The sequence below is a fragment of the Sus scrofa genome, chromosome 8 (assembly GCF_000003025.6).
Source record: "Sus scrofa isolate TJ Tabasco breed Duroc chromosome 8, Sscrofa11.1, whole genome shotgun sequence".
Lineage (NCBI taxonomy): Eukaryota > Metazoa > Chordata > Mammalia > Artiodactyla > Suidae > Sus > Sus scrofa.
In genome coordinates, this window is record NC_010450.4 from 10,262,768 (window position 1) to 10,277,024 (window position 14,257).

The 14,257-nt window shown below is 44.9% G+C and overlaps 1 long non-coding RNA gene across 1 annotated transcript in view; it reads right to left on the minus strand.

Annotated features, from left to right (window-relative positions):
• Positions 1–14,257, minus strand: part of LOC102158082 — a 367,968-nt gene that overhangs the window by 241,796 nt on the left and 111,915 nt on the right. Inside the window, exon 4 of the long non-coding RNA XR_002346368.1 lies at positions 7,137–7,235. This is a non-coding gene — a long non-coding RNA (uncharacterized LOC102158082). The remainder of the gene's footprint in view (positions 1–7,136; positions 7,236–14,257) is intronic.

Consider the following 14,257-nt stretch of genomic DNA (forward strand, 5'->3'; position numbering starts at 1 on the left):
GGCGTGCTCTCCTAAAAAGGAGAAGAAAAAGGGCTCAGGAGAAAGCTGGGAACGCACAGTTGTTTGGGGTCCCTGCAGAGGGCACGCCTCACTGCTGGCAGAATTCAAGTGCATTTTCCACTTCCTGTGCTCTTGTCCATTAAATCCAACACCTGCAGGGAACACCCTTTGTGGCATTAAATAAACTCTGCAGGGCAACTTCCATTCCCTTAAGAACTTGCATGTTCGTAAAGGCAGAGGTCAATCTCAAACTTTAATACGCCTGTGTGTGACCTGGGAATCTTTTTACAAAACAGATCCCAAATCAGAAGACTGGGGGGAGGGGCAGGGGCAGGAGGAGTGCAGATTCTGTAATTCCTGGAGTCCCTAGAATAAGGCTGATGCCACTGGTCCACAGACCATGCTTTGAGTAGCAAGGAACTAGTTTCCGCATGAAAAGAAATGACTGAATTAACATTAAACAGAAACTCTACAAAACAATATTTCTCAAACTGTGTATTAAAGAACACGAGCCAGCTCGGCAAGTTGCCTCCATGCCAACAGGTACTCAGTGGATTAAGTCCAGAAATCACTGTATACTCTGGGTCCCCCGGGAACTCTCAGCGCCCATCATTAGCAAATTGGTGCAGAGAAAGCCTGCAGTGATCTGTTCCACTTTCTATGTGAATAGTTTGAGTTCAACTAAAAGTTTGGTGCTTTATGCCCTATTTTTGGGTGCAACCCTTGCTGAAGATTTTATATTTTCCTGATTGCTTATCCTGTGCAGAAATCTCTTGATTTTGAAAAATGCCTTCTCAGTCATACCGGATTATTCACACGCAATACACACAACACATGCACACACAAGCAAGAAAGGCTTTAAGGCTATGAAACAATGCTCATAGGAGTACTGCCATAAAGTATAGGCATTGTGGAGGTTAGTTTCCTCTGAAGCTTCTAAATCCAGTGACCACGGCTTGCCCCATTTCCCCTACCCCCCTCCCTGGCCCCCACTTGAAGAAGCAGGATGGACAAGGAAAAAGCTAGGAAGAAGAGGCCAGGAGGTGGGACCCTAGACACTGGACTAGGTCTGGAGGCCTGATGACAAAGGCCTGTCATCTATGGAGATGAATGCTTCAAGACCAATTTGCTTAAAATTTGACTTAACAAAGCAACATTTACCAAAAGACTTTCTAAAAGTGTTTGCATACGACATCATAGAATGCTCACCACATAATATTAAGTAAAAATTAAAAGACAATGACATAGAAGAACAATCGAATCACAATAATCACAGCTTACGTATGTCTATGTGTCTGTGAGCACAGCCTGTGTATATGGGAGCGGGTGTGTACATGGAACTACACAAAGGATTTTGAAGGCATGAAGAGAATCATTAAGAATGTTAGCTTTGGAATCAGGCAATGTTAAGTTCAAATTTCAACTGATCCAAGTTTCTTAACCTTTGGTTTGTGTCTCCTGTGAGATGGGGCTGACAATTCCCACCCCAGGCTTACATGGGAATTAAATGAGATAATGTCTGGCAAGCACATAGCACATTGCCTGGCTCAAATTAAGCACTCAGCAAATGGGAGTTACGATTGCAATTAATACAGAAAAAGGCTGGAGGAAATGTTAATGGTGGGTCATTTCTGGATGGAGAGTTAGAAGAGATTTTGATTTTCTTCTTTGTGCCTGTCTGTATTATTCGAAGAACAAATATCATTTTAAAATGAATAGCAGTTGGAAACAAACTTTATAAAGTAAAATGTTAATCATAGTTTTCTCTGATTGGTAAGATTTATTTTCTCTGTTGTACTTCCAATGTGTCTCAAATTGTCCATGACTCATTAGTCTTAACAATTTTTAAATACAAAAGCTATGCTCATCCATTTTGGACATTTTGGAAAAGTACAGAAAAAACCCTGAAAAGAAAGTAAAAGCTACAAATAGTGTCATCAGTTCTCTATATTTGCTATTCTTTGTTTAATTTTATAAAGTAGGATCCACATCTAAATGAATGGTCCCTAGAATCACGCAGTGCACAACATGGACAACTATACTCAATGGTCTTGAAGTAGTAGCCACCCAATCCCACTTCTCTTTCTACTCCTCAGAAGCAGCCATGGATACTTTATGATGAACTATTTCACTGTATGTATAATATACACATATACATACATATAAATATGTTCTTATATAATTAGGTAAGAATGCTTGTGTAAGAAAATTTGAGAAAGGTTTTAGAGGTTTTGGATGTAATAGATATAATTAGTCCCTCAAGACCAAGTCTACGAGGGAGGCCCCTCCTCTATGTTCTCCATGTGTGGATTTACTTTAGCCGGTGTACAGGAAGCATCTACTCTATTCCCTATGCTATTTACTAAGGAAGCAAAGATGAAGACACAAGCTCCCTGGTCTCAGCAAGCTTCTGATCTATTATCAAGATGTGCATACTATAGGGAGCTCTCTTGTGGCACAATGGGTTAAGTATCTGACATTGTCACTGCAGTAGCTTGAGTTGCTGCTGTGGCACAGATTTGATCCCTGGCTCTGGAATTTCCATATGCCAAGGGTATAATCAAAAAAAAAAAAAAGGATGTGCATATTATAAATGTTTGTAGTGCTAGGTGGTAAACATAGTGATAGAAGCTGATAACAGATCCAGAAGCTATAAGAAGAGGAATAGTGACTCTCCCCTTCTGTAGGGATTCTGGAAGACTTCCTGGATGAGGACGCATCTACCTCACATCTGAAAGGTTACACATCAGGCTCCTATCACACCTACACAATTTGAAGTTGTCCCACTATCGTCACATGCACACAGGTCTCTGGTCTTGGGCTGGGACAGGTTCCCACACTTCTTCTCCTGAAGAACTTTCAAAAACTGAACCAGAAGTTCCTTCCTGGAAGACTTCCCTACCTCCCCAGGGCAGAGGAAGTGCGCATGTCTTCACCATACTCTTACCTAAATAGCGGACATGGGAGCTCTGCCCAATTGAGCTTTGTCTGCTGGGATAGGACGGAACACCACACCCAGTATACACTCAGTGCCCAATAAATGTTTCCCCAAACAAACAAACACATCAGCACTTTCCAGCCTCCGCTGCTTCAGCTACATGTCCTTGTGCTGGAGACACAGTGTACCACTGCCTGCAGCAGCCCCAGGGGACAAACCAGACACACTCCCTCCCCATGAGGAGCTCAAACTCTGTTCAACAACCAAGTAAACGCACCTAGGGAGTGAATGCTGATAAAAATGTTGAGCAAGGGCATGAAAGAACGAACAAATGTTTTTTAAAAAAATGTATTTTCCCAGACTGATTTCCACTGGATTCAGTTAAGTTCAAATGTATGTTTGCCTCCTGCTCCTACGAAGGTCCCCTTTCATGGAGTTATCAGAGGTTCTTGTTCCTTTTCTTCCTGGCTAAAGGCCACAGAGGCCTCTGGCAGGTTTTGAACTGATTCAGCGTCATGGGGCAGGCTGAGAACCTGAAGAGCAGGTAGAGCCTGAACCACCAAGGAGAGGGCTCTGTCAGGTGCTTTTACGTAAACTGACTCACTCACATTCACTTTGGCCGGGGTGCTCATCAGATAACCGACTCTCCCCTGGCTTTCAAGTGCAGTCTTCAATATACAGGCACAGTGCTTGACGCAGGCAGAAGCAGTGATTGGCTGTGGCCTTGCTTGGGTATTTCATTGAGAGGGTGATGGAGGCCAGTGCCCACGGCCCTCTGCACGCAGCAGAGCTTCAAATGACCCAGAATTGTTTCTATGTTAAAATCTCTGTTTGAGCGGATAAGCTGAAGCAATCATGGAAAAGAAGCCCAAGAAGCTGCAAGAGCTGCTGGAGGCTGCCCCCACCGCCCCACAGGGCAGGGCCTGGCCTGAAAGCTGACCCTAAAGAGCACTCTTTAAGTGCAACACACAGGCAAGCCACTAGCCACCCATGGTGTGACTCGGAAGCGCCTCTGAGGTCCCCAGACGTCAGTAACAGCAGATCGGCAGTGTCATTAAAAAGCAAATTATAGCGCAAGATGGCTTGAAGTGCCTGTGGGATCAGTCCTTTCCTTTGCAATTACACAGCCACCACTCTCATCTCCTGTCAGGTCTGTTGCAAAAGCTTCCTTCCTGGGCATTCCAGACTTGCTCCCTCCCCCTGTTCAACCCCACCCTAAATTTTGTATTTTTCTTCATGGACAACACTGTAGTCAGACCAGCCCTTTACTGGAAGGGGTTCAGCCTCTCTCAGACCAGCCACCAGGTGTAACCCCAGCTTCTCAGAGCCTCCTGTAATCCAGAGCCTCCTGGATGCCCCCAGCTCCCAATTCCTGGCCCTTTGCAAATTTCCTCAACCCCTCTGCCCTATTCCCAGATTCTCTGCTTCAGCCAAAGGGACCCATTTCCTGGTCCCTCTGACTTTCCCAGGGCCTTCCCCACAGCCAGCCCCATCCTGGTGAGAAGCCTGCTCAGAGTAGCCCTTCTTCTTCTCTCGGCTTGTGCAAATCCTTTTTATCCTCTGTAACTGAGTTCACCCTCCATGTGTCTGGTGAAGCCTTCTTGGACCCCTGCAACTGAAAGTTCTATTTCTGTTTCTGGCTTCCCATACCAGCCTGGAGCTCTACCTTGGGTATGGTATTTAGCAGATTCCTGTTACACAGTCATGTCTTTACCCAGAGAAAGCACATCTCAGTTTGGGCTTAAGTTCTTTCGGCGTGAGAACCACATCTTCTGCAGCATGACATGGCAGACAGAAATCTCAGGTCCCGGACTCACAGGCCTGGTCGTAACCCTGTAACTGTCTTTTAACTGCCTTGCCTAGAGCAAGTTTCCTTTCCAAGTCTCAATTTTCTCATCTGTAAAAGGGGGATATTATAACGATCCCATGGGTAGTTGTGAGGGTTATTAAAATGCAGATTGAGTGATCAAAAAGTACTTCGCATAGTGAGTGCTCAATAAATATTGACTACTGTCACCATGTGAGAGGGCAGGGTGTATTAAAGAACGGACGGGCCTGGTTTCTGCTGGCCGGATCTTTGGGCATGAGGGCAGAGCAGCTGGAAACCAGGTCAGACCAGTCAGGTCCAGGGGATGAAAGGCCCCCGAAGCCATATGGAGGAGTGTGGATTTACCCAGGGGAGAGCAGTACTCATCAGATGGTTCCAAGCAAGGGAAGAACTGGTCCAACTCATATCTTAGGGACTTCCCTGGCTCCAGTGGGGAGGATGGTATGGACATTGAGTAAACTAAAGTCAGAGAAGCAAGTTAGGAGGCTGTTGTAGTCACGCTGATGAGGGCTGAAGTGTATCTGAGGTGGTGACCCTGCATGATGAGTCAACAACTTCTGTCTAGAAGTTAGTCACTAAATGTGCCAAGGTAATGACACTTAGTCCCTGACTTGAGGACTCTTGGTCTACTATGGGGATACAGGTAAGAAAACTAAGAAAGTATAATAAATGGAAAGTGATGGGAAAGGAAATATGTACCACTTGGAAGCAAAGAGAAAGAAGCATCACCTGCAGCGATGGGGAGGGAGGCTTGAAGAGGTTTTTAGGAAAGACATGACCTGTAAGGCCTCCATATTTTAAGAAGGATCCTTTATACTGTCTTTAAGTTGACCTGGATGTAAACTCTTAGACATTCTAATATGGTCCTATGTCTCTAGCAGAGGAATTCCCACCACATATACTGATGAGAAGAGAAGATGATAAGGAGCCCTTGCAAGGATAAGATGCCAAGAGTTTTTTGTTTGTTTTGTTTTTGTTTAGTTTTATTTTTATTACAGTATAGTTGATTTACAGTGTTGAGTCAATTTCTGCTGTACAGCAGAGTGACCCAGTCATATATTCATATTATATATATATATATACAAACACACATACATTATTTTTCTTATATTATCTTCCATCATGGTCTATCCCAAGAGACTGGATATAGTTCCCTGTGCTGTACAATAGGACTCATTGCTTATCCATTCTAAATGGAATAGTTTGCATCCACCAACCCCAAACTCCCTGTTCATCCCACTCCCTCCCCTCTCCCCCTTGGCAACCACAAGTCCGTTCTCTACTTCCATGAGTCTGTTTCTGTTTTGTAGATAGGTTCATTTGTGTCATAGTTTATATTCCACATATACAGGAGTTTTTTTGTTTTTTTAAATCTTTAAATTCCATTTCCATCACTCTGTTTCAACCCTTTAATCTCCCTTTTGTGCTACAATGTCAGTGTTTTGAATTTTGGAAGGCAATTATTTGAGGAGGGACAATCATTTGCTCTTTTCTTTTATCTACCCATTTATCTATCAATCTATTTATTTTTAAAGATTCCCTGAAAAAAAATTTAGAGGAAAACAGGAACTCTGTAATGAACTGGAAATTAATGTTGGTTCATAAACATTTCAGAAACTTCCAGCAAGAAGCTTAAGGAGATAATTACATACCAGGAGAGAAAACTGGGTGTGCATGCCATAGTTACGGCCCATCAGAAAGAGTGTTTCAAAGTGGGTCATGTCACCAAAATTATTTGGACTCCACAATTATGAATTAAAATAATGTTTACATTTGGACAAATGATTTCCAATTAGATTGTCCATTAAGTGATTGAGTGCAGGAGTCCTGATAAATGAAACCTAATTCGAAAGCCTCAGACAGGAAGGCAGCAATTAGTTGCAGAAGGTGAGAAATGCACAACTCATGGGTCCTATCTACCTTCAGCTGTGTGAGAAAGGGGTGGTGTGGCCGGGAACTAAGCCAGCGATGTCCAGAGAACCAATGAAATCTTCCTAGAGCTTTACAAAGCACCTATCCACACACCTAGGGCAAATGAGCAGCTCCACTGCCAAATGCTGTGTGCACAACTGGTTTGATCTCACCACTGCCCTGAGAAGAGACAGGGCAGGCGCTCTTGTTTTTCCCTGTTTACAGCTGCAGAAACTGAGATTCAAGGGACTCACCCAAGGTCACAAAATAAGGGTAGCAGGAAGGGGAAAAATTCAGGCCAGCTCTTTCAACCCTCAATCCTGTGTTCTGGCCAACTTGTCTCTCAAAACCTTCCAATAGTGACAGCTCACAGTTAATAGCCTAGGCAACAGGGGCATGCATAAAGGAAGCCAGTTGCTAATGGGTATAAAATCATTGTGCAAAAATGACCTGACTTACCGAAACTCTGAGAGTAGGTATGGTGATGCTGCTGGTGCTGCGTGGAGGAGGGCAACTGCTCGTAGCTCAGCCTCAAAGCTTCCAGTGTCTAACTTGCCCCTGTAGGCAGGAGAACCCAGAAAAGGAGATCTCAGAGAGTGTTACATTAGACAGACTGGAAGCAAAGTGACCAGGAGAGTTCAACTGATGAAGTCTTGGTGGAAGAATACTCTTCTTTGAAGAGGGCATAAGGCAATACTTAGGACCATCCTGCAGTGAGCCTTAAGGGATGCAAGCAAGAAGCAGACACCCAGCTCAAACTAAGAGACCCAGGGCAGGGTAGGGCATGCAGACCAGAGACAAGTCTCTTCCTCTTGTCATATTAATGAAGGGCTCACTGGTCCATTAGAAAGAACTGCTAACTCCATCAGACCCACTAGCACTTCCAAAGACTTCCTCCATTGATCTGAGGATAAAATGCAAATTGCTTAGGATTCTCAAGACCCTGGGAGGTCCCAAACTGGATAAGTCTTCAACTTCAGGTCTTCTCACACTCCACATCCGCATTTATACCCCTGCGCATCTCACACACAGTCAACACAGCTCTCCAAACCTCCTTTACTGGAGCAAATTCTCTCTTGCTTCTAGGCCTTGACTCACACTATACTGTGTACCAGCTACCTTTCCTCCTTCCTGCCCCAATTGCTTAATTCCTACTCATCCTCCAGGTGTCACCTAAAGGTCACTTCCTGCAGGAAGTGTCTCTCCGTCACCTCTACCCTTACTAGGCTAAGTTGGCCTGCCTCACTCTCCCATATCAGTTTGTATTTCCTCAAACCCCACTGTGAGTGCTTGATGCATAATCCATCCTCATACCTGGCAACTACTGGACAGAAAAAGGCGTTGCTAGTCTGCACACTATGGCAACCCTAAGCTGAGCACTGTGTGTTTGTTGGAAGATGGGATAGATTAATTCTTTAATTAATTTAATGGGTGGTAAAATCTAGTAAGCAAAGAAGCATTTCTCCCTCGTGGATGACCCCTCCTGCCATGTTACATAAACACCTGAAAAGACCTTGAGTCAGGATTCTGCTGCCAAAGTGAACAAGAATCCTATTTAGAGAACTCTGTCTTTAGAAGGCTTATTTCTGAGTGGGTGTGATCCAAGTTACTGAGGATTTTAAATAATTGGGAAAGACATTATCTTTGGAAACTCTTTAAAATCCAACCTCTGTCCCTTAGTTCTTGCCAAATATCTCCCACAACTCACATTAAGTGGATCACTCTGTCCTTAATCACATACTAAATGCCTGCATCTGTGGTTGGCATCAGCTGGCTGTGAGGCAGCTGCAATCACCTTGGACATGCCCTGCTATTACAGCAGAGGAAATATTAGGTAAAGAGTTCCAAGTAGTGGCTGAGAGCAAGATATTCATTCATTCACGCACTCATTCATTCATTCATTCAACTCTAATTAAAGGTCGATTATATTCTAGGTCCTAAACTGAAATAAAGATATATTTCCTTTCTCTGGAAGGGCTCTCTAAAAAAAGGGTTTGGAGAACTAAAATTTTTTACAATTGTATAGTCTTTACTTCTCAAACTTTAATGTGTATTTGAAATTACCTAATGATCATGTTAAAATGAGATTCTGATTCAGTAAGTGTGGAGTGGAGGCTGAGATTGTGCATTTCTAACAAGCTTCTGAATGATGCTGACACTGCTTTTCTGAGGACCACACTTTAAGCAGAAAGCATCACAATACAGTCTATATAGAAATGTAATAATTATATTCTCATTATCTCATTTGATTCTCACAGGAATTCTGGGAGTAGGAGTTCCCACTGTGACACAGTGGGTTAAGGATCTGGGGCAGCTACTGAGGCACAGGTCCAATCTTTGGCTGGGTTCAGTGAGTTAAGGTGTAGATTACAGCTGCAGATTTGATCCCTGGATTGGAAACTTCCATATACCATAAGTGCAGACAAAAAAAAAAAAAAATTCTGGGAATAGATAAGGGAGATACTTTATGACTCTTTCACAGATAAAACATTTAATCTGGGAAAAGTCATTATTTTCCCCAGAGTCGTCACCAGGTATCAACCAATCATTAAGACCTAGAATTCATTTATTCCTACCTAGGACCCCAAATCCCTAATGCAACCCTCTGCATGCCCCCTACCCTTAGCTGCTGACCACAGCCATGAGGCTCCTCTGCCTCTGGGCACAGACCTAGCAACCATCAGGTGGCCTTTTAACCCCCAGCGGGGCACAATGGCAGCCATAGCTCTCTCCTCTGTGATCGGCTTTGGTTGACCTTTGTGAGTTTAACCACTCCCAGGACAACGGACAGAGGACACCAGGGAGAAAAATAAAAGGGGTTTATATTCCTAGAAGAACCTATGAGCTCTGGGTGTCAGTAAGGTCTCTGAGTACCCATCATCTCCTCCCTAGCACTTCTGCAGTGACCCTACCCAAGCTACCCACAGATGACAAGCCACCAACCCAAGAGGGATGGAAGAGAAGTGCCCTTAATGAGCACCTACTATGTGTAGGATTGCTCAGATGTTCTCCCTGAGTTCTCTCACTCAGTAGGTGCAGTGCAGGTTAAGATCTTCACTCGTGCATGCATTTAACACTAGTTAAGGACCACCACCCATGTTCTAGTCACTGGATATAAGATAAATATAAATAAAGACAGGTGAGCTCAAATTCTCTTCAAGTGATGCTCAAAGAAGGTGAGTGACATGCCAAAATTACCCAGCTAGGAAGTGCTGCAGCAGGGGCAGGAAACCACTAACTCCCCAGCCTAAACTCATCACTTTTTCCAGCCCCAATGAACTATTGAGAATAGCAGCCCCCATCACCCAGGGAACCTGTTCATAATGCAGACTGTGGTTCAGTAGGTCTGCAAGAGGCCCAGTCATCGGCAAGTTCACAATCTCACCAAGGGATCTAAATCAAGCCAACTTCAGACCATACTTTGAGGACAAGGACTTCAGATCAACTCTAGAAGTTAGACAGGAGCCCTGCCCAATTGAGAGGCCGCCCTGGAAACGTGCTTGGCACAGAGAGAGGAGACATCCTTCCACTTTGGAGATGCCGAGTTGATTGAAAAGAGGAGTGCAGTAATTGCATCCCACGAAGTTTGGAAGCCATATAACAAGTGTTACGTGTGAGGCCAGGAATGCGGCGATGCTAGAATGCTGCAGGGCCAGCAGGGTGTGTGGGGTAAGGCAGTCACAAGTACCGCCCCCACACCACTTACGTTGTTTCATGTTATTGTAATCGGTGTTCCTTCATGCCCATGACCTGCCATATGATTGTCAGGTCATGGTTTGTGGCCAAGAAATTTTAAGGGATGGGTCATTCTGGTTCTTAGGTAGACGGATGCCCTGGGATAAATACATAAACACAGTCCCCTGGTAACATACAGTGAGTTGCGTTCCTGGACCCTAGAGGAAATCACCTGCAGCCACCAAGCTGGACACAGAAGAGGAGCACAGTGACAGCATATTGACAGATGCGCTGGGCCCAGATTAGACGGAGAACAACTGAGATGGTGGGAAGAGCATTGGGCTGAGAGCAGATAGGCCTGGGTTCTAGACCTAAGTATTAACTGCTTGCAGGAGCCTCAGTAAGTAATGACCCACTCTGGGTCACAGTGTCCTCAAGAGTAAAATGCTTTCAGCTCTGGTTTTCTGAAAGTCCTCAGTTTTTCTCTAGGGAAAAAGCACTTGCTCAGCTATAAATGGCAAGCTTGAGATCCATTCCTGTCTCTTTTCTCATTACTTTACTCCTGGAAGGCTGGTCCACTCCTGTTCCCAGAAAGCATCTGTATCTCTGTCATTCCAAACCCCACCTCCCAACACTCCTCCACTTTGCGAGGTTACTGGGCTATGTCATAGAATCAAGATTTGACTCAGGAGGGAAAAGGAAATGGACATATTCCAACAGCAAGAGTTTGTAGCTTTTCTTTCTAAGATGCTCCTATTCACTTGAATTGGTATCACCACCTTCCAAGCTGCTGGCCTTTCTACTTCAATTATTAAATTCTAGGAGAGGGAGAATCCTATTAGCCCAGGGAGAGCTGGATGCCTACCCCTGACTCAATCAGGTATAGCCAGGTGGTAGCATCACTAAATGGAAACACAGTCAGTTACACTGCACTGCATGTGAGATGCAGTTCCTAGAGAAGGAGGCAGCCATACCAGGGCTGCAAGCAATGATAATTCCTGGGGGATCTGAGCCTGTCCTGTCCTTTCAAGTATTTCCAGCTTCTAATGATACTCTGTCCCTTCCCTGGCCCTCGTGTCAAACATCAACTGAACTGCTATAGGCCGCAAAACTAATAGTGTGCTATGGTCACAAAACAATGCTAATACCACCATTCTTGGTCCCCCACAACGCATCCATGAGCAGCTCCTTCCTTCACCTATGTCATCCACTCTATGCCCAGAGGTCAGCCCTCATTCAGAGCTGATGGATTCTGGAGTCGGGTAGAACACATTGGCTATGATTTACCCTAGCAGAATGCCATTCCAGTGCCACCTTCCAGAAATCCCATAAGCAAACCTTTAGGTAATATTTACTATAATGCAAAGGTCTGTGCTGGGTACTGGGGATAAGCAGATACATAATCCCTGCTACAAGAGGGACATTAGAAAATAGGTAGCAACATAATAAAACAGCTGTGGCACGTTTCAGAAGCTCAATACAGAAAGTAGAGGATGAACTTCAGGTCAGGGGAGGTCATAAAAGCATTTCCAGGGAAGGTGGCATTCTCCTAAATTGTCTTACAAAGGAGTAGAAATGTATCTAGAAGAAAGTATAGAAGATAGTATTAGGCGGGAGGAATAGCCTATGAAAGCTTAGAGGCATTCCATGATGCAAAGGAGAGAAACATCCTGTCTGAGGCAAAGAATCCAGCCAGGACTGGGCAGAGGCTGGCTCGTGTCACACTGGGTGGACCAGGCTGAAATCTGTGACATGTGGAGGAAAAGAAGGATGGGAGCTAGAGACAGGGAGGCAGAGAGACCAGCATGGATGTGATTACAGTCATCCAGATAAGACACAATTAAAACAGCCTGCAAGGTACCACTGAAGCTAAGACTGAAAAGACAAGGAGTTCCCGTCGTGGCGCAGTGGTTAACGAACCCGACTAGGAACCACGAGGTTTCGGGTTCGATCCCTGCCCTTGCTCAGTGGGTTAAGGATCCGGTGTTGCCGTGAGCTGTGGTGTAGGTTGCAGACGCGGCTCGGATCCCGCGTTGCTGTGGCTCTGGCGTAGGCTGGTGGCTACAGCTCCGATTCGACCCCTAGCCTGGGACCCTCCATATGCCGCAAGAGCGGCCCAAGAAAATGGCAAAAAGACCAAAAAAAAAAAAAAAAAAAAGACTGAAAAGACAAGAAGGAATCAATGACAGAAAGATCAAAGAGAAGAATATTCTAGAAAGAGAAACCAAAAAAATCAAAAGTGCCCAAGGAGGAAATAGGCACGGCTTATTGAAAGAATAGAAAGTAGGCTAGTGTGTGCCTGAAGAAAGTAAGAGCAGCGAGTCAAAGAGGGAGGCAAAGACTGAAGCTGACCCAGTAAACAAGGAGGAGGGGCTTGGATTTTCTTTGGAGTATTGGAAACGACCAACACCTGTAAAATACATGTTTTCATTAACAGGTATTTTTAAAATGCCTCCTTCTTGTGCAGACAGTGGGCTGAGGGAGACAAGAATGGGAGAGAGAGAGCAGATAGGAACCACTGCCATATTCCAGGCAAGAATGAGGAGGGAGTGAGGGTGATGGTCAAGGGGCAGAGTGACCTGGGCTATTGGGAGAAGTTTTGGAGGCAGAATTGACAGAACCACCTGCTGTCTTAGACGAGGGCTGGAGAGAGAAAGAAGGAAACCCTGTCTCACAAGGGCAAGGAAAACTGAATTCAGAGTAGTGTCATTTCCTGAGAAGGGAAAACTGGCAGATGAATGAGGTTATATCTGGGGGAGGGGATGGAGGTCCTGTGGAAATCAAGAGTTCTCTTTTTTTTTTGTCTTTTGTCTTTTTTTGTTGTTGTTGTTGTTGTTGTTATTGTTGCTATTTCTTGGGCCGCTCCCGCGGCATATGGAGGTTCCCAGGCTAGGGGTTGAATCGGAGCTGTAGCCACCGGCCTACGCCAGAGCCACAGCAACTCGGGATCCAAGCCGCGTCTGCAACCTACACCACAGCTCACGGCAACGCCGGATCGTTAACCCACTGAGCAAGGGCAGGGACCGAACCCGCAACCTCATGGTTCCTAGTCGGATTCGTTAACCACTGCGCCACGACGGGAACTCCAAGAGTTCTCTTTTGAATGTGTAATGTTTGAGATGCGTGCTAGCTGTCTCAGTGGAGATGCCAGGTAGAAGAGGTTATATAGGTTCCGCTTTGTGGCTAGAGATGTAAACTTGAGATTCATAAGCCTAGAGATGGCCTTTAAAGATATGGAATTGGATGTGATTATCTAGACAGAGCAAGACAGGAAAGAAAAGGAGATTCAGGACCTAGTCTTAGGAACATGCAACATTTTAAGGCAGAGAAGAAGAGGAGAAAAATCAAAGCGCAATACCCTGGGAGATGGGAGTGAAGAGAGGTGTGGTTTCAGGGAAGACAAAGCAGGGATGGGGTGGGGGTTGGTATGTATCTTAAGAAGGAAAAAAAATGGCCAACTCTTGTCTAATTTCTCAGAGGGCAAGGAAGAGGAGTACTGAGAAATAACCATTAGATTTACATCCCCAGCCCCAGGGACCACACAGTAGATGCTCAATAAATGTAAGCTGAAATAACTGAAGATGTAGCCCAGGGATGAGAAGAACAGAACATTTTTGACTTCTAGGGCACCATTCCTCATCCTCCTTCCCCTATGACAGACACTGATAATCAATTACCACTTTTTTCTTTTCTTTTTATGGCTGCACCTACAGCAAATGGAAGTTCCCAGCCCAGGGACTGAATCTGAGGTATAGCTGCCAGCCTATGCCACAGCCATGGCAACACCAGATCTGAGCTGAATCTTCAAACTACACTGCAGCTTGTGGCAACCTTAACCCACTGAGTGAGGCCAGGGATCAAATCTACATTCTCGCAGAGACAACGTTGGATCCTTAACCTGCTGA